This window comes from Ambystoma mexicanum, chromosome 2q, assembly GCF_040938575.1.
Source record: "Ambystoma mexicanum isolate Mex_15411 chromosome 2q, UKY_AmexF1_1, whole genome shotgun sequence".
Lineage (NCBI taxonomy): Eukaryota > Metazoa > Chordata > Amphibia > Caudata > Ambystomatidae > Ambystoma > Ambystoma mexicanum.
This window is the reverse complement of record NC_090924.1, coordinates 404,694,167-404,719,343: the sequence shown is the minus strand read 5'-3', so window position 1 is coordinate 404,719,343 and position 25,177 is coordinate 404,694,167.

Below are 25,177 nucleotides of genomic sequence, written 5' to 3'. Positions count from 1 at the left end.
GCCGGTACCTTACCGGAACCGTTCATACCGCGGCCGCCAGGGTCGTAATGAGGCCCCATGCTTTTTAGAGAATCCATAGGTGTGACTAAATGTACCCATCTTGTTCTCTCTAACATTTGTACAGCGCTCTGTTGCTCCTGAGCTATGATGTTTGCGCTATATTATAAAACACAACTAAAACATACAGGAGGAAAGCCCACTTCCTATTAACCTGTGTGCAGGATGGGTCGTAGATGGAGCATGCCTTGTGCCAGCAATACTACGTTGTGCATGAAAGATCTGACAAAAGACTGAAACCGTACAAGATATTGACTAAACAGGAAGCTGCACCTGACCTTTGTGGCAATGGGCTATGGTAGAATGACTATGTAATTCACGCCCCTTGCCTGTTCTCCACTTGGTGGCGACTCATTTTGTTAATGCATGCCAGTCTGTACACGGCATGTGTAGCTCCTGTTTTCCTGCCCTGACCCAGGCAAGAGAGTTCACCTCCCTTTCCCAGGCCTGAGGCAGTTTCAAGGACAATCTCCACCCCCAGCCTCCAGGCCAGCAAGATAGGGCGATGTGCTACACCTGAAAAATAAAATCGATGTCAAACAGGACATGGGCTACACCCTGAGTTTCTACCTTACTTCAATTGGACACAGAAACCGGGGGGCAGCCCTCTTTATTTATTAAAACACGTAAACCTTTATGAAATAAACTTTCCTATCCCCTAACCTAATGTTCCCTTCTAACGTTTCCGTGGCTAGAGTTCTGTCTGAAAAGGGATCTTCTCTGTCAGCTCACCCTTCCTTGAAGGGGTCACAGGGGTTCCCTTAGGGTGGGACCGACGCAACAGACCTCCTGCCTAATACCTGGTACCACCCACTGATGCGTGAGGCCAGAGGATAGCCTCTGTGGGTGGTCTCAACCCGTTAGGCAGCCCGCCACTTCCATCCCTTACCTCACGCCAGACTATGCACTCCTCTAATCCCATCTGCATCCTATAAGAATACCCTACAAAACATTTCCAGCGCTAGCCCCTCTACTTAACATTCCTTCTAGTTACAACTAGATGCACTACCTACTTAACACTACTAGACTCTAAACATTATTATACCTATTAACATACATTTCTATATAAACATAAATATACAGAGGACAACCAAGACATACATCACATATATTCTAATGTCACAATAGGGGTGACTGCTGAAGTTAGCCGCCCCATTACAGTACCTTTATGTGTCTGTCCTTGGTGGGGATGGGTCAGGGCCTGCTATGCGATGATGTTGAGGCCTGGCCCCACTGTTCTCTTTTCTGGGTTGCCCAGTCTGCCACGTGGGGCAACCCGAACTGACTGCGTGCAGCCTGCGCTTTTAAATGTATCTGAGCGGCCTCCAGCCCAAGTGGGGGCTTGCTCCCTCTCACAGACACGGCCCGCAGCCACTTTCCAATCTTCTGGGTGGGCCCGTGCTCTGGTGAGCCACCCACGAACACGGCCAAGTCCGGCGCGCCCGCTGAACAATGTATTCCTCAGGCGGCGGCCCCGTTGGCTATTTGCTGTGGTCCCCTATGGATGTATGCTTCTCCTCCAGCTATCTATATGGGTATTTCTACAAAGGTATGACTTAGAATGCTTCAGCCCACATGGTGGTGCGATAGAATGCATGTTGCCTCTGGGGGCCTTTTACAGTAACTCAACACTTGGTATGTGCCGGGGTACGTTCCTTCGGGTATTTACTCTGCTTTTATATCTTAGGAATCTATCAGAATCCCCACTAGTGGATTCTCTGCATCTATTTTCTGATTGAATGCTCTCTGATACTATACACAGGTGCACCCAGGAGAGTATCCAGTATTGCAAGAGGGGGAGGTTCCCAAAAAATCGAAGTCCTGCTACTTTTCCTCCCAAATGCTGTGTGCGCAATTCCATACAGACTCATTCACGCTCCCAAACCGCCCACCCCTGCCCCAATCTACTTTTTTTTTTGGTGACATTAGTAGCAGATGGCATTTGAACACATAACAAAAAAAGAAAACTGCAGGATCACTACAGATGCAGGAAACTCATCTATTAGCGCTCTGTCCAGGCGCTCTGGGGCACGCCTCCTCATTTGCATATGGATTGCAGCAACAGAAGTGATTTTGCAGAAAAGGACATTGCAAGGAGCAGATCGCCAGTCTTTGATACTTGGAGGCACCCTGGAAGTGACTTTAGAATAAGTGCCATAAGTAAGCCAAGTGGCAAATAACTTTGTGCAAAATACCTAAATGACACTATTATTATGTATGGAGCAACTCTATAGTCATTCGTTATTTTTTTTATAATAGCATGATGTATTAACATAAGCTGCAAAGTGAATTAGAATCACTTGCAGAGCTGCAGATAAGACACAGTGCTATTAAATGGTTTGTCCAGGATCAAACACTTTGGGTAAATGGTGAAACCGGGATGAAGACAATTTAAACAACTGAGCACATCTTCCCAGGTTTAGTTGATATAGATATTTATTACGGTTTTGCTTTGCATTTCATGAGCTTAAATAATATTTTCTTTATGGCACTGCATTGGAAGCAGACCACATTACATAATAAACTAGCCTTTCCTAGTAAACTAACTATACACTATATACGGTTCTATGTTCATTCTTCGCCTGTTTTTGTTCCGCAGCACTTTTTGCCAAACATATTTTGCAGAAAAACAATCCGCTATTTTTTTGTGGGGGTGCCCCTCAATCTCCCTCCCCCATTATTTATTCCCTATACACCACCCGCACCCTACCCCTTATATGCCCCCCATTATTTTTTGGGGATGCATGAATATCGTACCCTATATACATTGTCATAGATAAATGTTGAGCAATAAGAGTATGGCTTTAGCTTTATTTACCCCAGCCTGCATGCAAAGTCACAATAGCGTCATGCTGATTAATGTGATCCTAACAAAACCCCCTTTGGGTTTAAAGCCATGGACATTATTTCATAAAGCATGCATCATTATGCACCCTTCTCACTTCTGATCACTCCCTCCCATTCACATTTCTTAAGGGACAAAAGTCCCTGCTAATAGACGACCCTATCAGTGACTAATGGCTCTCGTTGTAATGCTCTGTGGACAGCAGTTCCTTTGCTGCCGGGAGCTCCTTGTAAGATCGTCCTTGTAGCAGGACACCCATCCCGTTCGGAAAGGGTAAGCTGTCCTGCTGCCAGAACAATGAGCGTGCTGAGCAGGAATTGATCAGCACACATTGTCCTGCCAGCGGGACACCTTTCCCATTGTGCACCCTCATTGAGATGCCGAAACGGAGAGGTGTCCCACTGACAAATGTCCCGGTCTGGCTCTTAAAAGAACCACAGGGGCGCAGCTTGCCTCTCCCCTGTTCCACCGGCTCGGTAGGCCTCTGCGCATGCCACATGCATCTTCTGACCTCATGCAGTTCGGGGGTAGACACAGAGAATTTGTGGAGGCAGGCAAAACATGCAGACCTGACATTTTCAAATGCTGTGTTTGCTTCAGCTGCAATTGGAATGATGGCGTGAGAGTTTTCTTTAACAACGTGTTTTTTTTTTTTATTTTAGTTTTGCAAAATAAATATGTGTTCCCTCAGGCTACCATTGCTGCATATCTTCCACTATCTGCTAATTAGCACCACACCAATCCTTTGGGAATCTGGGCTTTGAAGCTTATACCTTCCTTTTTTAAATAAACCATGGAAAAACATCTCTGTCCCTTCACATGTCTTGCCCTGTTTAATGTCTTCAGTCAGCATAAGGGTTCTGGGTCATGGAAGTGGGGTAGGCAATAGTTAAAGGGAGGGGCCACACCAATGTGGTGATGTGCACAGTCTAAACTACTGGTGTTGTCCTACCACTATTAACTGCCCTCTCGTCATTTCACTACAGCGCAGGCCACAATCATCTCACGAGGGAGAACCAACTGAACGCGCTGTTTTTAGAAGATGTATGGATACCAATGAGGGAAGACATAAAACGTGTACCCCACTCCTCCTAAAATCGGTTATATAAAATGCAAGCTCCTTGGGATAGTGTGGCCTAAAAAAGCAAAAAATCTCTCAAAAGACTGTTTTAACGTGTGGCGAATATGCATGATGCTATTGTGAATTTGCATGCAGGATGGGGAGAATAAAACTAAAGCCATACTCTTATTCTTCAACATATTTCTATGACAGCGTATACAGTGCCTAGTTAGTCTACTATGGTAGGCTAGTTTTTTATGTAATGTGGTTTGCTTCAAAGGCACTGCTATAAAGAAAGTATTATTTAAGCTCATGAAATGCAAAGCAAAACCTTAATACATATCTATATCAACTAAACCTGGGAAGGTGTGCTTAGTTGCTTAAATTGTCCACATCCCGGTTTCACCACTTACCCAAAGTGTGTGATCCTGGGCAAACCATTTAATAACAATGTGTCTTATCTGCAGCTCTACAAGTGATTCCAATTTACTTTATAGCTTATATACATCACGCTATTATAAAAAAAAAACGAATGACTATAAAGTTGCTCCATATATAATAATAGTGCAATTCAGGTATTTTGCACCACTAAGTTATTTGCCACTTGGCTTACTTATAGCAACTTATTCTAAAGTCATTTCCAGGGTGTCTCCAAGTATCAAAGACTGATGATGCTACTTGCAATGTCCTTTTTTATGAAGTCACTTCTGTTGGTGCAATCCATATGCAAAGGAGGAGGCTTGCCCCAGAGCACCTGGACAGAGCTCTAATAGATAAGTTTCCTGCATCTGTAGTGATCCTGCAGTTTTCTTTTTTTTGTTATGTGTTGAAATGCCATCTGCCACTAATGTCCCCAAAAAGTAGATTGGGGAACAGAAGGGCGGTTTGGGAGCGTGAAGGAGACCGTATGGAATTGCGTGCACTGCATTTGTGGGGGGAAGTAGCAGGATTTTTTCCTGACTCAACTCCGCCCAACCCCCACCGCCTTTCTTGCAGTGCTGGATACTCCCCTGGGTGCACCTGTGTATAGTATCAGAGAGCATTCACAAAACAGACGCAGAGAATGCCCTAGATAGACTCCTAAGGCAGGAAAGCAGAGTAAATACCTGAAGAAACGTGCACCATCCAAACCTGCTGTAAAGCCTTGACGTCATATAGACGTCAATCTCTTCGAAAGACAATTCAGAAGAGCTGCATGCAGTTCCTTTCTGAGACACTAAGCGTCACTGCAGTACCACAACGACGGTACTCGGACTCCCTTGCACAGCACAGGGAAGCACCTAAACTGCTGTGGTCGGATTCCAATCAACGAGTTCTGCAGGCACTCGGCAAAAATAGGCAGCAAAAATACAACCGGCGATATAGAAGAATCACAGCCAATGTCGCCGCTTCACCAACTGCACAAACATGAATGACACAACGTGGAATCTGGTCTCCTGTAAATTTCCACTAAAGGGTCAGACAGCTCATACATAGTCTGCGCCACCATCTTGACTGCCCGTCCACCATCTTTTAATATGTTCCCTTTCCTCCAACTGGAAGGCCTCGTGTTTAAAGCAGCAGAGCATGATATGATGATATGATAAGTCATTTAGAAGGCGCCTGTGCACAAGTGTTTCTAGGCGCGACAAGACAAGGAAGGAAAGACAGAGGATAAAACAAACGATCTTACTAGGCCTTGTGCCATTCAGATCGTGCAATATGGTCGTAAGCACCTGAGTATGGGTCAGGAGCGTAAACTTTAAATGGTTCTGGTGAATTTGTTAAATGGTGGGACGTAAATATATTCCAGTAATATAAATAACCAATTACAAAAACATGAGCGACCAAGAGTAGCGAGGGACCACAAAAACTATGTGGGTGGGGAGGCAGAGGAATTCTCTGGCCCATCTTTTTTTAAACAATGGGTTACAATGTTGCAGGGACGTCATTTCACCAAAATGCCTGGGGTTGCGGAAGTGACATCACACGCCCCTTGACATCTGATGACATCACAGGAAGTGATGTTCTTTGATCCCACCCTGAAGTGATATCACGGGAGGCGATGGAACACGACCTTTCACCCCTTCACAAAACAGGAAGTAGCATCACATATCATTGTTCCTAAGTACACTACGGAAAATATGGTTGCGATATCACTATAATGTAATATACATTTCATACAAGAATGGATTGCCATATGTATCGTTAAGATCAGCGTGTATAGGCCCATATTCCCACATTACTATGAATGTAAGCAGACATCCATGGCCAAATGATAATGGAGTGTTATTACATAGCACTTACGCTTAAGCTCTTTATATACAAAGACATATACATACAATATCACCCAACCTCTTTTGGTACTCATGTATCGACCTCAGAAGGATGAAAGGCTGAGTTGAGGTCTTTAAGAACAGACTAAATCAGTGACTCACCTCCTGACCTGAAGTGTGTCTGAAATAAACCTTTAATGAGTCTAGCAATTATTGTATAGAATTTCAGAAAAACAAATTTGTTGGTATTCCTATTCTTTCTTATTTAGGGTCACTGCTGAAAGTGCTAGACTTGTGGAACCCCTGTTCTTTTTGATTTTTGTATAAAAAAAAATGTAAGAGACCTGAACAAGAAAGCCAGCCACTCCAGAAGCAAAGAGCTACATGATGCTGGCCATAGGCCAGGAGCTTGTATTTAAAAAAAACACACACTTTTTAAAACATTTTTTTAGGGGCAGCCTGTTATTATGTGTCATACAAACAACAATTCTACGTTCTACAAAAAGAAAATGTGTCGTTAGTTTTGGCTAGAAGGTGGCACTTGTAAGCGCTGACCATAAGCCAAAACTATTGGCAATGGAAGTAAAGAGAGGCGGGACACGCAGCCTATGGGTGTTTGGGATTTGTATACACCGATTGACAGCATGGCCATGGGAATCCCAATGGTCATTCCCACCTGCTATGCTCCTTCCCTGTCCAAAACATATTTCTCTGGGATTTCTGCACTCTTATGGGGATGTTATTATTATTTCTGAGCCGTCTTCTGAAAGGTAATGGCTTAATTGCAGTTGTAACCCAGATCCTGGTGTAGTAAAACATTCTAAATTAAGTGTGCCGTTTAGTATTAGGGTACTTTGTGTGCGTGCATCTGTTCTTCACTCTGAATTCCTATTAATAACATGCATTGACAAAGCCAACAGCTTCAGACTATTAAATAGGCAATTGTAGGCCTTTGCTAGGCATTGCCATAATAGGCCCAGGTAGTAACACCATCTGCCAGCTGTTGTCCTCTTATGGGGAGGTACTATCATTATGGTTGGCCTGGAACATGACTATCCCTACATAAAAGCCCAAACTGTTGGCTTTGCCAGTTCTTCTTTGTGTCTGTCAACCAACAGACATTATGGTGATGAACTAGATTGTTTTGAAAGAGTTTCTGTTGTGACTCTGTTCATGGGTTTGTAGCAAGGTTGAAGAGGGAATGCCAGAATATGCCTCCCGTCCTGGAGGAGCCTCTAACCGGAAGAAGCACCAAAAACAATATGGCTGCCAATCATACAAGCTCACACCAATTCCCACTGCTCCTCCAATGGACAAATACCACAAGAGATACCCCCTCACCAGACCCTCACCAGACCCTTCAACCCTGGAGCAGTGCAAACGCTACCCAAGGTGGACGAAGATGCACAAGACAGAGCTGGAGACAGCTACATGGACACATAATTGCACATGCACCGTGAACAGGTGCTTTGCGGGCTGGGAACTGAGTTTGTCCCAGGCCTGGGGGCCCACGGCTCTCCCAATCAGAATCCATAGCCTAAGGGGAGATAGCCGGGACCATTGACCAATCACGGGGTCTACACACTGTAACAATTCTAGAGTAGCAATTTTCGGGGAGTATCCAAGCCTGATACCTGACTTGGTCTGGTTCAATGGTTCACCACCTATATGGGATCCTATAGGGGAAATACCACTCATTAGCCTATCCGGAGTGGGGTTAGGTTTTTGGAGAAAGGCCCGTAATGTGATGCAAATTGTGATACCACTCATCACCAGAACTGGCCTGCGAGCCAGAGTTCTCCGAGGGGTGCCCGGAATCGCTGCTATACACGTGTTCTCTGTGGTTTGTTGGCTATAATAAACCCCAGTTGTACCTTGCTACTTGTGTGGACCTTGCATTCTTTTGGGATGGGAAGGAGTTAGGCCTTCCACGAGTTTTGCTCCTGCGGGATACTAGCAGACGGCTCTGCCTGTCTGGGGGTCCACCCTAACAAATTGGAGGCACCGCTGAGATCGTTTGTGACGTCGGCCTGGTCAGAAGCTGCCTCCTTAGCTGTCGGGCATGGAAGGCCGCAGGACCCTCACGGGAATTGCGAGACAACAGGCCAACGCAACCGGAGATAGGTTGTCAGGAGCTGCCTTCAAAATGATCCCACCCGTTGTTGACGAGGTGTCCACGCAGACCTTAAGAGCCAGGCAAGCGGTTGATGGAGAGCCAGTGGCCGAGCAGCATCGACAAGCGCAGAACGTAAGTAGTGGCCCACACAATTAGCAATGAGGTGTGAGGGTGAGTGCAATGTGTGCGGGAGGTGGGAGGTATTATTTTACTATATAGTATTGTGTACTAATAAAAGTCATTGATAGCAGGTGTTTCTTGAATAGGGAGTTGGAGGGAAGGTAGAAGTCCCTTTTCAATGTCTAGGGGTCATGTGGTCTTCAGGGTAAAAGCTTCTTGTGATAAACAGGGACTATAGACTTGATAGGCTTGGACTTTAGAAGCATGTGTATAAGGTATTCCTATGAATTAGGCATTTTTGCTTGAAGCATAGATGTCGGTATTACTGTAGGGGTTAGCTGGAGCTATCCTAGAGCGCGGACGGTGTATTAGCTGGTTAAGTATCTCGGAGAGAGGCGTTTTGCACATTAGGCGATGCAACGGATGTAGTTAATCATGAGAAATAAAAGAGTATACTCCATCCCGGAGAGGATGGGAAGACAGCTGTGGGCTTGTGGAACATGCAGGGCTTTTTCTTTCATCGTGTTCTGTGGGCCCGAAACAGTGGGTTCTTATTGTCTTTGTGTATGACTTGTCTATTCACGTGTTCGAACTTTACCTATGGGTGACACCAGTCACCCATAGGTTGGTACATAGGACGTAGTGTTGTGATGATGAGGAGCTAGCATTGTGGACTTGGGATTGGTAGCAAGGTGAACGAGTGGCGGTGTGTAGAATGTGCATGCGCGGAATTGAGGTGGGGTGCTGGAGAATGGCAGAGCTGGTGAAGGCGGGGCTCTACGCAGAGTATGCCGTCTAAGGTGCAGAGCCGCTGGGGCTCATTGTGATTGAAGGCAATAACCACTGTATTGTAATTTCCTCCCTTTGACAGCGGATTATCTAAACCCTCGACAAGAGGTCAGGTAAAAACACAAAATTCATGATGTATCCTGTGTACAGCGGGGCGGTGGCCCCTATACAGTATCCTATGTACAGTGGGACAGTAACCCCCATACAGCACCTCTGTAAAGCCCTGCCCCCATATAACAATAAAATAGTAAAGTATAGCGTGCAGTGGTCCAAAGAAACAGAAGGCAAAATTGCAACACCATGGCAGCCTAACGGCAGTTTCTCTGACGACATGCTGCAATCACTGCTGACACACTTACAGAGCACATACAAGGGAAAGAAGCTAGCTAATCGCATGTCCATATTTGAGCTGTGGCGCATGTTCCAGGAGGACAGGCCATGGATGTTGAGCATGCAAAAGGTAAAGGAGGAGGGGTCGGATCCTTCTGCTCCACCACCAGCATCACCTCGTGTAATATCCAATGATACAGATGATGCAGAGGAGGAGGTATATACCCAGTAAGAGAGCTAAAAGCAGCAGAGGGCTATTCAAACCCGACGTATAAACCAGCCCAATACACAAACAATGGGCAACAGCAAGGAACAGAGCAGGCGGCCAGCAGCTCTGTACCCGACAAGGAGGGGCTGTGGCATACAAAAGCAGAGTTTGCGGGAATAGGGGTGGAAGAATGGATAGCTGCACAGATACTCCTAAAGTTAAAGGAAAAGACAACGGGGCGGCCAATGGGTCAACAAAGGCAATAAAGACCTTGGAAGTGGGCCGTGGGTGCCGCGGAAGCGCAGCGCAGGGGGAGAAGGAGGGGCAACAACAGAAGGATGAAGAAATAAGGATCGAACAGGACAGGGAGCGGAGGAAGGAAATAGAGAAGGAAGTGGAACTTCAGGAACAGGGACAGAGGAGCAGTTGGCAATGTTAGAAAGGGAATGGAAGGACCTAGTAGAACGGGACCAGAAGGACGCAAGACAAAAGGAAGAGTGGGAGAGGAAGAGAGAAGAATGGGAAAAGAAGGGAGAGGAGAAGAAGGAGGTTGAGATGGCACTATGGAGGAAGAAAATACTACTGCAGGAATCACGTAAGTATGAAGTGAAAAGGCTAAAAAAGTTAAGATTGGAAAGAATGTCGAGGGAACGTGACAGGGAGGATGAGGAGGCGCGGGTTCTATGGCAGGTAAGAAACAAACTGCACTAGAATTAGAGTGGAAAAGTCAGGATGAGGAGAGGCAAAGGGAAAAGGAAAGCACAAATGCCCCCAGGGAAGATTCAGCAGGGAACGGCACAGCATGCCTGAGAGTACGAGAGGGAGAGAAAACATGTAAATGAACAGACATTGATCTTAATGCGCAGCCTAGCACCAAAAAACATAACACGGAAATTAAACTTTTCAAACGGATTCTGTAGCAATGAATAGGAGCTATTACTTCACGCAGGATGCGTGACAACGAAGACCCTGTTACCTATATTCAAGACATTCAAGACCTTTGGCACCTCGAAACACGAGAGCTGTGGGACAAAATGATAACAATCTTTTATCATATCTTGATACTAGGGTTACCAGAACAAGTACAGAAACGTTTTTTTTTAAATTGTGGGGATGGAGGCAAAGTGTTGGCCAGAAATACAACTCACCATAGTGCATCATTGCAGGCTATGGCAAGAGAAAATAAAACAAAAGGCAGAAGAGAGAAAAGCAGATGAATCAAAAGAAGCTGTCAAAATATGCACAGGAAGGAGCATTAATAACAAGCCCTAACCCACCGACACAAACAATGACAACTCAAACCCAGCCCCAGTGCCAACAACAGATGCCATACAACCCCATGCAACAATATACACCGCCCATGGGAGGAGGGTACATGGGAAGGGGTGGATACCAACAGGGTTACAGAGGGAGGGGAGGCTTCCAAAGGGGGTGTGGATTCAGGCCACAATCTCACCTGCCCATGGGGGGGTTTAGAGGATACACACATCAAATGTCACAAGCACAAGGACAGGGAGTGGGAGGACTCTCATGGCAAGCGAGAGAACCACCCCAGTGTTGGACCTGCAGGCAGCTAGGACACATTTCCCGTGCATGCAGAAGCAGGGGGATGACGCAGGGGTGGGGAGAGCAAGGGCAGCAGGGTTACCAAGGATGACAGGATGGCTACTACACCCAAAACATGCAGCACCAAGGACAGTTACCAAACACACAACAACAGGCCACACCTCCAGTAGAGACGCAGTATCAGGCTGCACCAGCAGCAACATCTAAGACAGCACCCCAGACACAAGTGCCTCCCAAAAACTCACCAGCGGCACAACAGCTGACACAAATACAGGACTGTCACTCCCCTGAGCCCATGGAAATGATGACAACGGTACCCGTCAGAAGGATGGGAGGGGTTACCATAGTGGGAAACAACCCTAACGGAATGTCGGTGTAACTACAATAGGACAGCCCACATATGAACTTGTTGTGTCCTATCCTGTCGGTCACACCTAATCCTGCGGAGGAACCTTGCATAAGGGTGGCGATAGGTGACAAAACGTTTTCCTTTCTTGTTGACACTGGGGCGACTAGGTTATGCATCCGGGAAAGGACATTTGCTTTGTCAGGCGATGCCATGAACACTCAAGGATTCTCTGGGGCTCGCAAAGTGGTTCCCTTTACTGATAACATCTCTTTATCTATAGGAGATCACAACTTATCTTTACCTTTACTCTACTCTAAACAAGCACCTGCAAACATATTGGGACGCGACATAATGAGCAGACTGAACATGACCATCTCATTCACAGACAAGGGCATAGTATGCTCTACACCAGGAATACATATGCTAACTGTAAAACAGGTAGTTCAAGCATATTGTGGGAGCACAGTACAGAGGGGGTAGCCAGCAGACCCCGAAATGTGCCAGTATGGGACAGACATGGCCCTTGCATGGATGCCAGGAATAGCAGGGAAGGTATGGAGGAGGCCAGGTGAGTACCTATTCAGGCCAGAGACACCACTAGACGAGAAAGAAGGATCAATTGTGTCAATAGACATCGAGGGAGTGGTGGCAAGAGAGAATTGGGAGGCAGTCCATGCAATTGATAATCAGGGGAAGGCATGGAGGGCAGTAATTGCAGTGGCAGAGGGATACAGGCTGACACAGGTAACAGATGAGGAGCTATTTTCAGATAAGAGGGAGACAGAGATGATGTTGCAAATGAGTGTGCGGTTTTGGCTGCGTATCACATACAGAGAGGTTGCACAGAGGATGGCGATGGCACTTGAAGCACCACCACCGTTCCTTGAGGAGGATCTCGTCCAGGTACCCGGCACACTAATGACCATGAGTCCCTATGATGTGGGGTGCATAAAGAGCATAGGAGGAGTCAAGATAAAATTAAAACCAGGAACAATCCTGCCACGGGTAAAGCAATACCCCCTGACTAAAACCTCCCTCAATCATTTCCATGTCTTAAAATCACGGCAAAAATGGCTGTTTACAAAATATCGCTGCAAAAATCCTGTGGTTTTGCCGTCCCAATCATGTAAAGGATGCGGGGAACACCCCCTCAAACCTTGGACCATTATACCATTTAAGGGGAGCGCGGGATAATGCGGTACAACTTTACTGGCAACTTTTTTGCCGCCATTTTATTTACCAGCAGCATTTTTGCCGCGATTTTATTACCTGATCCCCCTCAATCATGCTCCCCCTCCAACAATTTCCTGCCACCTTAGGGCGCAGGGCCTAATGTTTCTGTGAGACAAACCCATCCGCTTGAAATACATAAAAAATGATTCTTAGAAGGCAAGGAAAACACAAAAGCCGAAATAAATACCACAGTGCAGCATAGGCACAGGGTGCATTGACAATTATGGACAGTTATGTAAGATGGTGTCACTCAGTATGCTTACAAGATAAAGGAAAAGAAATAAGGGGGAGCCTAAATGCGTAAATGAGACATGCCGTCTGTTTTCCATTGGGCTCAAGGGGGACACATGTGCACAGGGTCACGCCAAGGAGATTAGAAGGTGCCCGGCCTGGAGTATTCAAGTAGGGGAGTAGTGAACTGACCCCTGCAAGTGGATACCTGGAGATAGAAAGACCACGAGAGAAGACAGGGAATTGCTGAATGGACTTAGGGAAAGGAGGATGAAGACACCCTTGCTGCTGCTGGAGTGGGGTAGGGGCTTAAAAAAAGCTAGTTATTGTGCAACTCCTATAGTGCAGCCGGGCCCCCTCTTTGAATGCTACAGTGAGGGAGAGAGCGAGAAAGAGAGAGACAAAGAGAGAGAGGGGGAGAGAGAAACATAGTTGGGCCCAGATTTTCAAAAAACGGAGCGTCTAAAAGTTACTCAGAAGATGCACTGTTTTTAGATCCATAATTTTCTGGAAATGCACAGGTCATGTTATTGTCAAAGATGACCTGCACATTCCCAGGGGGCTGTTGTTGTATTCAGCATGTGCTGCAGGTGTGCGAGGGAAACGTTGCCTGTTTCACCTTGCTTTCCCAAGGCCATGAAGTTGCCGTGATGTCAGGGTCAGGGTGTCAGGGTCACCAACTCTCACTTCTTGCCGGCACCAACTGTTTCTCAACCCGGTTTCGCTACGCGTACTGGGGTCTTATAAATATTCTGCTTATGTTTATTGAATAAAGAAGATTTATACCACTTGCCCATTCGTCCCTCATTCCATCATTTGTGGCGATGAGAAAGGACAACCAGGAGGATCAAGACCCCAGTCGCGGAGGAAGCAACAAGAGCTGGGAGGGCCTCCATGGCAGAGGCAGAAAGCGTATACTGCAATGGAGTGAGATTCTTCACAGGAAACGTTTGGTTAGCACGTTGGTGTCCAACGTCATCTCTGCGCTCGACAGTTCCTGTAAGTGGCTCTTGTGGCGCATGAGCGTTTGTGACTCAAGTCCGGTGATAGTGTGGGTCCTCTGGCAACCCTTCGCACTACACCCGCTGCCGGTATTAGTGTTGTCCCTCAGTTGGAATTCTATTCGGTACACCCGCCTCCGGAAGCCACCAACGGTAGGAGCAGCAAGCAAGGCTCAGCGTTTCTTGAATGTTTATCTGTGGTGCAGTTGGAGTGTTATCTCACCAACCTGAGGGAGTTGTCGTTGTCTAGGGATTAGAGCAAGTCATGAGGAAAACTTTCAAGGCTTAATTCCCTGTCAGAAGCCACAATAGGAGCCCCCTTGTGGCGGTCTATGGCATTAGGGGCCAGTTTTTATTCCATGCACTCTTGGAGGTGGAATAAAAAAGTGTAAGGGGATCTGCTCTTTTCTGGTGCTTTGGCTATACATTATAATTCATTGGTTGATACAGCATCCTTTCACCATCAATACTGCAAATAGGTATTTCACACCTTGGCAGAGGAGTCGTCTTGTACTTATTGTGGCACGTTGAGTGAGACTGTCGTAGCTCCATCTGGAAGTGACAGTGGGAGTTACTCCTGTCTGAAAATTGCTTGGACACTGGGCATTTTATTTTTGAGGCAAACTTTGGGTTTACAGTAATATTATATTACACCATTACACCATTGTGCTGAGATAAACTTCACCACCAGTGTTACACTGCTTGACTGTTCCAGCTCCATCCGGAAGGGGCAGTGGGAGATACTACTGTCTGAAGATTGGTGGGACACAAGTATATCTTCCACAGGAGTGATACACCATGCAAAATTTAGAGCCACAAACCACGTTTTTGGCTACACCGGGGGAACCACCAATTCTGTGGGAAGATTGGAGAGATTTATTTAAAATTTACTTTGTGGCATACGGGGGTGAAAGATATTCTGATAAGCGAACATTTTCTACCTTAATGTGTTGTTTGGGAGCAGGAGCGGTGAGGATAATCAAAAATCTTCCAGATGTAGTTGATGGTGTGGGTGCTGATGGTGGGAGAGGGGATGGAGAGGGTTTATATGGCATGGCTATGAAAAAGCTGCAGGTGCATTTTGGGAAACAATCAATATAGTGTTAGTAAAGTACACGTTCTTCTCAAGGATACAGAATGTGGGGGAAGCAGTGGGCTCTTTTGTATATGACCTCACGGTATTATTGGCATCATGTGAATTTACTGGGAATGAAGAGGAATATATTAGAAACCAATTAATGATGCACACATCAAAGCCTAAAATACGGGAACAGTTGTGGCAGGCAAAGAATCCACCTTTACTTGAGGCCTTGACTATCGCCAAGGGCATGGAATTAACTAGCATGTTTTTGTATTTATTTGTATTTATTGTGTTTATATAGCGCTTTAATCCAAAGCGCTTTAGATCATAACAACAAGATACATAGAAACTTATGACAGTGGAAGCAATTTACAAAACATGAATCAAACCAATAAAACAGTAAGTAGAGCAATTTGCCTGCGAGGGTAAGTGAGGGAAGAAGGGGGGTGAGGAAGGGAGCGGAGGAGGGATACAGAAAGGGCATTAGGGAGAAGATGTAAGAAGGGGGAGGTAAAGGTAAGGGGAAAGGAGCGGGAGAGGTGAGTAGGGGAGATGTGAGGGAGGAGAGAGAGAAATGATAAGGGGTAAAGGGTATAAGGGTGGGGAATGGAGAAGGAGAGATTTCAAGGAAGCACGGAAGGAGGAAAAGGTGGGGATGGAGCGGATAGAGAGAGGTATGGAGTACTAGTGGCTAGGAGCTGAAAGGAGCGGAAAGGGGAGGAGGCACATGGGGAAGCGGGACAGTGAGAAGGAAGAGATCAGCAGATTGAAGGGAGCGGGAAGGGGTGTAGAAAGAGAGGAGCGAGGAGAGATAAGGAGGAAATTAAGATCATAGAGAGATTTAAAGACGAGACAGAGGAAACTAAATTTAAGTTGGGAGTGAAAGGGAAGCCAACCAAGGTAAGAAAGCGAAGAGGAAATGGATTCATGAGGGGCAAGGAGACAGAGGGTGCGGATGGCTGAGTGATAGAGGGATTTGAGGGGGGGCGAGATGAGATACAGGGAGTCCAAAGAGTATAGAGGAGAAGTAGAAGAGGCGAGATAAGATAAGGGAGGAGATTAAAAGTTTAGTGACATGGAAGGTGAGAGAGGAGCGGACTTTGCGAATGTTGAAAAGGTGGTAGTGACAGGCGCGAGAGGTAAGAGAAATATGGTGGGAAAAGGAGAGGGAGGAGTCAAAGTGAATGCCTAGATTGCGAGTGTGGGCAGAGATGGGGAGATTAGAGGAGGGAAGTGAATACAAGGTGGAGGAGAGGGAGGGGGAAGAGTGTTGGAGGGAAAGAATAAGACTTCAGTCTTATCAGTGTTGAGGGAATGAAAGCGGGATGACATCCAGTTTTTAATGGCAGTAAGACAGGAAAAGAGTTTAAGGTGGAGATCAGGAGAGAAGGAAGAAAAGGAGAGGAAGAGCTGGGTGTCATCAGCATTGAAATGGTGAGAAATACCGAAGGAAGAGATAATGGGGGCAAGGCGAGAGGTGTAAAGAGAGAATAGGAAAGGGCTGAGAACCGAACCTGTGGTACGCTGTAATGCAAGGGGAAGGTGGATGAGGTACGACTGCCCCAGGAGACAGCAAACGAGCAGGAGAAGAGGTAAGGAGAGAGCCAGTTGAGAACAGAGCCTTTGAAACCAAAGGAAGAAAGAGTGTTGAGGAGTAAGGGGTGATCAACAGTGTCGAAGGCAGCAGAGAGGTCGAGGAGGATGAGGACAGAGGATTGTTTAGAGTATCGTGCAGAGAAGAGGGAATTGAGAACATAAGTGAGAGCAGTTTCAGGGGAGTGTTTACAGCTGAAGCCAGATTGAGAGGGGGGAAGGAGGGAAAGGTTAGTGACAAAGGCTGAGAGTTGGGAATAGGCTAGGCGTTAGTTTAGAGAGGAATGGAAGTAGAGAGATTGGATGGAAGTTTGAGGTAAGAAGGGGATTGGCAGACGGTTTCTTCAGAATAGGTATATTAGTGGTCTGCTTGAATGTGGAGGGGAAAGTAGCTGAAGAGAGACAGATGTTGAAGAAGGAGGTTAAGTTAGGGATGAGAAGAGGATAGATCTTCGGGATAAGGAGGGTGGGGAGAGGGTCGGTACGGGCCGACGTAGGGTGGGCTTTTGACAGGAGGAGGGACACATCAGATGGGAGACAGGCGAGAAGTCAGTCATGCAAGCTGAAGGGAGTGGGGGGGGACGGGGGAGTAGGAAGGGGAGCAGTTAATGTTTTGACGAAGAGAAAGAATCTTGGAGGAGAAGAAGTCTGCAAAGTCAGAAGGAGAGAGGGTGGATGAGGCTGAAGTGTCAGGGGTGGGCGGGGAGAGAAGACGAGAGACGGTTTGAAAGATACAGTGAGTGTGAGAGGATTGGAAGTGGAGAAGATTAGAATAGTAGGAACATTTAGCAGAGCTGAGGCAGGAGTCATAAAGAGAGTGGTGGGAGAAATAGGAGGTTTGGTTGGATTGTAAGGGAAATTCGAGCCAGAGTTGCTTGAGGCGACGGAGGAGACGACGCATGGAGAGACGTTGAGGAGAAAGCCATGGTTGAGAGGGTTTGCCAGTAGGACGGAAGGAAGAGAGGGGGTAAAGTAGATCAAGAGTGGAGGAGATAGAGGAGGAAAGAGTGGATAGAGCATCATTGGCCGAGAGAGAAGAGAAATCAGGGAGGGCGGGCAGAGAGGAAGAGCAAGTGTTGAAAAAGAGAGAAGGACTAAAGTCGCGAAGGTCACGTCGAGAGAAAGAAATAGGGGAGGTTACAGGAGCAGAAGGGGAGTAAGGGAGAAGGAGAGTAAAGTATGGTCAGAGAGATAGTTGGGTAGTGTAGATACGGTGGAGGGGGGGTAAGTTGAGTTAAAGATTTAAAGATAAGATCAAGAGTGGAACCAGAAGAGTGAGTAGGAGAAGAAGGGAGAGGAGAAAGGAGGTAGGAGTCAAGTATTGAGAGAAGAGGGGAAGATTGAGGAGGAGTAGGGAGGTGAAGATTGAAATCGCCAAGTACAGTGAGAGGAGAGGAGGAGGGAGAGATAAGAGAGAGGAGGTGGTCGAGGTCTTCATAGAAGGAGGAAAGGGGGCCAGGAGGCCGTTAGATGATTAGAAAGGAGACAGGATGAGGGGAAGTAAAGTATTTGTAAAGGTATTTGAAGGAAGGGAAAGTAGGAAGAGGGAGCGAGGAGGAAGAAGAAAGGTATTTAGGGTGGAAGAGCAAGAGATATGAGAGAAGGAGCAACAGGAGGTGGTGAGAGAAGCAGGGACAGTGGAATAAGACTCTGCAGTCTTATTGCAGAGGGATCTGGTGTTCCAGAGAGAAATGTTGATGAGACTGGGGGGGTTGGACAATAGGGGGGTAGATAATGTTAGGACGGAGAGGGAGGGTTGGCATGAGGTGGGAAGAGTGGGGGAGGGGGTTGAGGAAGGGAATGGACATGAGAAAAAGGGGGATGGAGAGTAGGAGAGGGAGGGGAGAGAGGATGGGAGGAGGGGGAAGAGTAATGAGGACAGGGAGAGAGGAGTCTGGCAATACGCATAACAGAGGGGAGGAGAGAGTGCTGTGAAGAAGAGGGAGTAAAAGAGGAAGAAGGGGGAAGGTGTGTAAGAAGAAAGAGAGTGAAAGAGAGAAGGAAGGCGTAAATCGGGAGATAAATCGATCAGGGCCAGTGTAAGCGAACCTCCGATCAGAGGGCTTGTGTGGGGTTGGGGGGGTCGTGGGCAAATAAGTGAACTACAGGTGGTGGGTTGGGAGTCAGGAGAGCCCAGGTAGAAGCGAGCAGATCGCTGTTCAGAAAGGGTCAATGGTGATGAATGACCAATGGGGGATGAAGAATCCTGGAGGTATGAGGGGCTAGGTGATGACCGGCGAGCCACAGAAATGAAATGGGAATTAGGTAGTAGCAGGAGGTCCACAGTTCAGAAAGTCCAAGATGGTAGCAGGCGGTCCATGGGAGATGAGAAATCCAGAAGCTGGTAGGGAGGCCAACAGATAGGGAGGGGCAGGTTGTGGATCATAGATGTAGAATGGGCTTAGGTAGTAGCAGGAAGTCCACAGATCAGAAGGTCAGATGGTAGCAGGGAATCTGTGGTGGATGAAGAACCGTGTAGGTAGGTATCCATGGGTGGTTGCAGGTGGATCACAGTTCTGAAAGTGGCAGATGGTAGCAGGCAGTATGTGGTAGATGAGCAGCTTTGCGGGTAGCGCCACTCGTTGGGGAAAGCGATGAGAGAAGCCAGCAACAATGACTCCGTGAGGCTGGTGACGAGGAGACAGGCGCTGGCAGGGGAAGGGCAGCAGACACGGCAACCCGTGGTGATGAGGCGAGGAGCAGCAGCTGGAGAAGGCACAGCCAAAGCACCCCAAGAGTGCAGAGGGGCTGAACAGAGAGGAGGGTCCAGGAGAAAGCAGAGCTGTCTTGGGTCGAGTCGCCAGAAGGCGTGAAGCAAACGGAGGAACAGTCCTCCCAATGAGGCACAGCAGCCAGCGACTATGCAGAGGGTGCAGCAGGAGCAGGAAGAGCATGGAAGAAGCGACCCTCAGACAGACAGCAGCTCCTTCAACCCGTCCGAGAAGCCACACAAACACAGAGGGCCGGTGCCGAATGGGAGGAGAAGGTCAAGGTGGCTGCCTGCAGAGAGGGAGTGGAAAAGAGACAAAGGCTGTTGGCAGAGGTCCAGGCTCTAGACAAGTGAAGGGCGGGAGGAGGAGTGTTCAGCGCTGGCAGTGGAGGACCCAAAGGAGTTGAGGGCCCACAGAGGACGGGGCAAAGAACACAGCAGGCAAGCTCCACAGGTGTGCGTGGCGGGGCAGAAGCAGGAAGGCCGCAGCGACCCGCTGACAGAGAGAGAGCAGATCCGGTCCTGAGCAGCAGGCAAAGGCTCAGCGCACCTGCATGTGATGGAAGAGGGAAGGGGCCTGGCCACCCAGGATTGGTACGGGTTGGTCCGAGTAAGTCCGGATCTGCCAGCAGAGGCTCTGCACACAAGACGTGCGTGACAAGGTTGAAGCAGGAAGGCCGCAGCATCCCGCTGATAGAGGATAGAGCGGGCCAGGTCTGGAGCAGCAGGCAGAGGCCCTGCATGCCCGTGTGTGACGGAAGCGGCTAGGGGCCTGGCCGCCCAGGTATGGCACGAGATTGCGCCGAGTTTGGTCCAGAGCTGCAGCCAGAGGCTCTGCGCGCCCGCGTATGATAGATGTGGGAAAAGGCCTGGCCACTGCTGAAGTGACTGGAGGCAACAGCTGGAGGGGAGGTCCAATTCCCAGAGAAGTCTGGACCGGTGCAGCAGGCAGAGGTCTTGGGCGTCCGCACGGGATGAAGGCGGGAAGAGGCCTGATCAAATGGTAGCATGTGTTCAAAGGAGGTGAATTCAAAAGGTAATAAGGAGTCTGTACAAGCCATTGTAGAAAAGGTGGGTGAAAGTAATGGTGGGGGTGAGGAAACAACGGTATGTGCCATGAAAAAGGCATACAAAACTGGTAGGGGCAACAATGGTGGTGGGTGGGCCACACATTCCAGTGGTAACAACTCACCTACACGTGAAAACCGCAAGGGGCAATGTACCAGGTGTGGGTTTGAAAAACATGTAGGCGGTGTGGCAACATGGGATATTTTGCAAGGTTATGCAACAGATCCCAGGAAGGGGACAGGAATGTGCAGTTTGTGGTGGAGGAGAAGGGAGAGTGGGCAAATAAGATTGTGAACATAGTGGGGGAGATTTAAGAGGACGGTGAGGAGGAATACGTCCTCCCCTGAAGTGGAAATCATCATGGCAGGGTGTCTCGTAAAAGCATTGGTGGATTCGGGGTCTCCTTACACCAATATTACAGAAAACAAGTACAAAGAGATTTGGGATGAGAAAGGTCATGTATTGCACAACACAGATATAAGGCCACGAGCATACGGTGGGGAGAAAATTGACATCATTGGTTTTGTATGGGGAGATATTGCCTATGGTGACAGGATAACGAGCTAAAATGTAAGTGGCCATTAAAAAGGATTGCTTAATGGGTTACGTTACCAAGGCAAATTGGGCATTTAGTTACATCCTGGCAAGGACCTACAAGTGAGATCGGTGGGTGAGAACAGGGCTGAGAAATTTGACACAGAGGTGGGATCAAGATTCAAGAGTGTGTTTGGGCACAGAATTGAACATTCGAAGGGATAGTGTCATATGATTGAATTGTCATTGCATGCTAGACCATGTACACAAAGTAAGGAATATTCCCTTGAGAGTAAGAGAGAAGGTGAGAGAAGAATTGTGTGGTTTATGTGAGCAGGGCGTTATTGAGCTTATTGAGAACAGGGAGTGATTTTCCCCAATCATAGTAACTCAACGACCCGATGGACGGATAAGATTATGGGCCTCATTACGACCCAGGCGGTAAGTTACCGCCTGGGACGTACCTTTACCACCATGGCGTAAACTATGTTTACGCCATGGTGGTTGGCGGACTTACCGCCCCATTCCGAGGTTGGCAGGGCGGTAAGTCCCCAATCCCCATTTACCCTTCCCCATTCCCATTTTTGCCCCATAGGGCATAATGGGAGTGGGGAAGGCGTTAATTACGCCACTGTAAATTACGGTGGCATAATTAACATCAAGGTCCCTTAGCGCCATGGATTTTAACACCTGGTGTTAAAAGCTCCATGGCGCTAAGGGACCTCGGAATCAGGCGGTAAGGGTTGGCGCTGTTTACGGCGCCGTAAACCCCTTACCGCCTGAGTCGTAATGAGGCCCTATGTGTCGATCTGAGGGACCTTAATAGGTCAATTTGGATAAATAGACACCCCATGCCCAAAATAAATGAGATGCTCATCACCATGGGTGAGACAGAATGGTACAGTACCCTGGACCTTTCTTATGCACATTATCAAGAGGAGCTACATCCCTCATCACGCCCCATAATCCCAATGGGTGCCTATCAGTTCAAAAGGATGCCGTTTGGGTTAGCTACTGCATCCTCTGTATTCCAAAAAGTAATGGAAGATTTGTTTAGAGATGTACCTGGCATGCAGTGTTTCTAGGACAACATTCTGATTGGTACAAAAAATGAATGTGAACATGATGCCAGGGTGAATGAAATGTTGCAGAGATTGGAACAGGTGGGGTTGACTGTCAAGGTTGCAAAGTGCACGAATTTTCTTATTTGGGCCACAGTCTTACAAAGGAGGGAATGGTGCCACGTCCTGAAATGGGAGATGCCATTGTTAAAGTGAAATCACCTTGCAACAAAGATGAGTTAAAATCATTTTTAGGTCTAATTGAATTCTATTCCAAGTTTGTGGAGAATCCTGCAGTAAAAAGCCAGCCTTTACGTGTTCTGTTAAACGACAGGATTGAGTTCAGGTGGGGGCAGGTTGAAGAAGGAGCATTTCAGAGACTTAAAGGTGAAATAGCTAATGCTCCCACTTTGTACAGGTTCGATCCTGCTGCCAAAACCATTGTATTGGTCAATGCATGTGTATCGGGTATTGGTGCAGTGGTGAGTCAGATTAGGAGGGGTAAGGAAGAACATGTGGCTTTTGCTTCCAGAACTCTATGTGACACTGAATCTAGATATTGCACTATCGAACGGGAAAGCCTGGCATGTTATTGGGCCTCTGTGTACTTCAAGACACACATTTGGGGCATACCTTACAAGGTCAGAAGTGATCATAAGCCTTTGGCTCATTTGTTCACTATGAAAGGTTCTGGTTGGCAACTCCTAGAATTGACAGGTGGCTAGCAGCCCTACAGAGTTACAATTTCATAGTAGAATATGTTCGGGGGAAATGTAACCCTGTAGCTGATTGTCTTTCCAGGGCACCTGTTGACGGCGTAGATCCAGTGGATGACATATCAGAGGAGTGGATAGCCCAAATAAATGATACTGTAAGCAATGTTTTCTATAAAAAGGTTTGTTTGGATGCTGTGAGTGAGGATCTTGAGATGAGGTCGGCTATGGAGTTCATGGATCAAGGTTAGAAATAAGTTCAATCGATGAAATCACCCTTCTATAAATGTAAAGATGAATTGAGCAGGTCTGAATGGGGAGTAGCCCAAGGGGAGAGGATGATACCTCCATTTTCAATTATGGGGTGAACTGACCAAGGGCGCTCACAGAGGTAATTTGGGAAAAGGTTTAACAAAAAGGAAACTAAGATACAGATTTTGCTGGCCAGGAATGGACGCCATGGTAGACATCGAAGTGAGGCAATGCATTCTGTGTTCCATAAGCAACAAGTCTCTTAAAGATTTGAAGGTGGATACTGGTAGTGTCGAAACGCCTGATAATGCATGGAAAAAAATTGCCATAGACCTTATGGGTCCTATGCCTGTGCTGGGGAGAGAGAACAGGTTTGCCATAGTTGCTGTAGACTATGCCTCGAGATGGTTCGAGGTGGAATTTGTAGAGTGCGTGTCAACTGGTGTAGTGATAGATTACTTAGAAAAGCTGTTTATTGAAGAAGGATACTCTAAGATCATAATATCTGACAATGGTGTGCAATTAGTATTGAATGAGATGAGGCACTATCTAGAACAACATGGCATTGTGAACCCCCGCACAGCACTATATAACTCGAGAGCTAGCAGGCTGGTGGAAAGGACCAACCATATGATCAAAGAATCTATACAGTTGTCTAGGGCGAATGGGTTGGATTGGAAAACGTGCGTGTATGAAATGCTTATGGCGCATTGGGACACCCCACATACTTTGACTGAAATCTCACTGTTTCAAGTGATGAGGGGAAGGTCCATGCGTTGTGATTCATATCCTGATTGGGTAAGGGATCAGACTGTGGGGGAAAAGCATGAGAGCACGAGAAGGATGCATGATGTGATGGTGGGCGATGTGGTGAGGATCAGGAAACCTTTCCGTGTGTCCAAGGGGTGCTCACAATACTATGACCCTATATTAGTGACTAAAGTGGGTGAGAACTATGTATTAACCAGTGATGGAAAACGATGGAGCATTAGTTGTGATGCGGTGCTTAGACATCCTGTTCTGAGGGAACGATTTAAGGATAGGGCGAGTTACGACAATATGGAGGATGATTGGTATGTGGAGGGGCTATAACATGGTGATCGAGAGTATGATGCAGAGGAAGAAGGCAACATGGGCGCAGGTGAAGAGTGAACAATCACATATGGGTCACAGGCTAGTGGTTTTTCAACCCACTGCATTGGAATGGAACGCATGCGGTAGGGAAAGACAAGCTGATGGGGATGGTACCACAGGTCAGGAGAGGAAAAGACCTGTCAAATATGATGACTTTGAACTGTACAACTGACTTAGTTATGCACTGTACATTGTTTATGTTTTTTCATTCGCACTGATGTGCCTCCCAGCAAGGGTACCGTATTTTTGGTAACCCTGACGTCACGGCAACGTCATGGCCTCAGGAACGTGAGGTGAAACAGATAATATTTCCCTCACGCACATGTGGCGCATGCTGAATACAACAGCTGTGCTGCAGTGCAAATGATGTGCATGCCAATTACTGATGCCCAGCTGCAGTGTCTTATTTATGGTTGCTGGTGAGTTCAGTTATACACTGAATGGCCGCTGGGCCTTTGTGGGTCAAACTCACCAACACCAGTTTGTAAAACACAGAGCACTAGCTACAAGTGAGAACCCCATTCACTAGAAATCCTAAAATTACAAAATGAGACATGCCCTCGAGCAGATGGAACTCAGTCACAGGTGCAGTTTAAGATACTGCACAGGAATTATTACTCACATGGGGCCTCATTACGAGGTGGGCGGTAAGGGATTACCGGCACCGGTAAGGTCACTGGTGCCGGTAATCCCTTACCGCCCTACTACGAATTCCCTTTGCGGGTCCTCCCTTAACGCCTGGTTTTACCAGGCATTAAGAACAGGACCCGCAAAGGGACTTTAGACCTAATAACGGTACCACAAATTGCGGTACCGTTATTAGGGCCTTCCCCATTCCCATTGAGCCCGATGGGGGCTCAAATGGGAATGG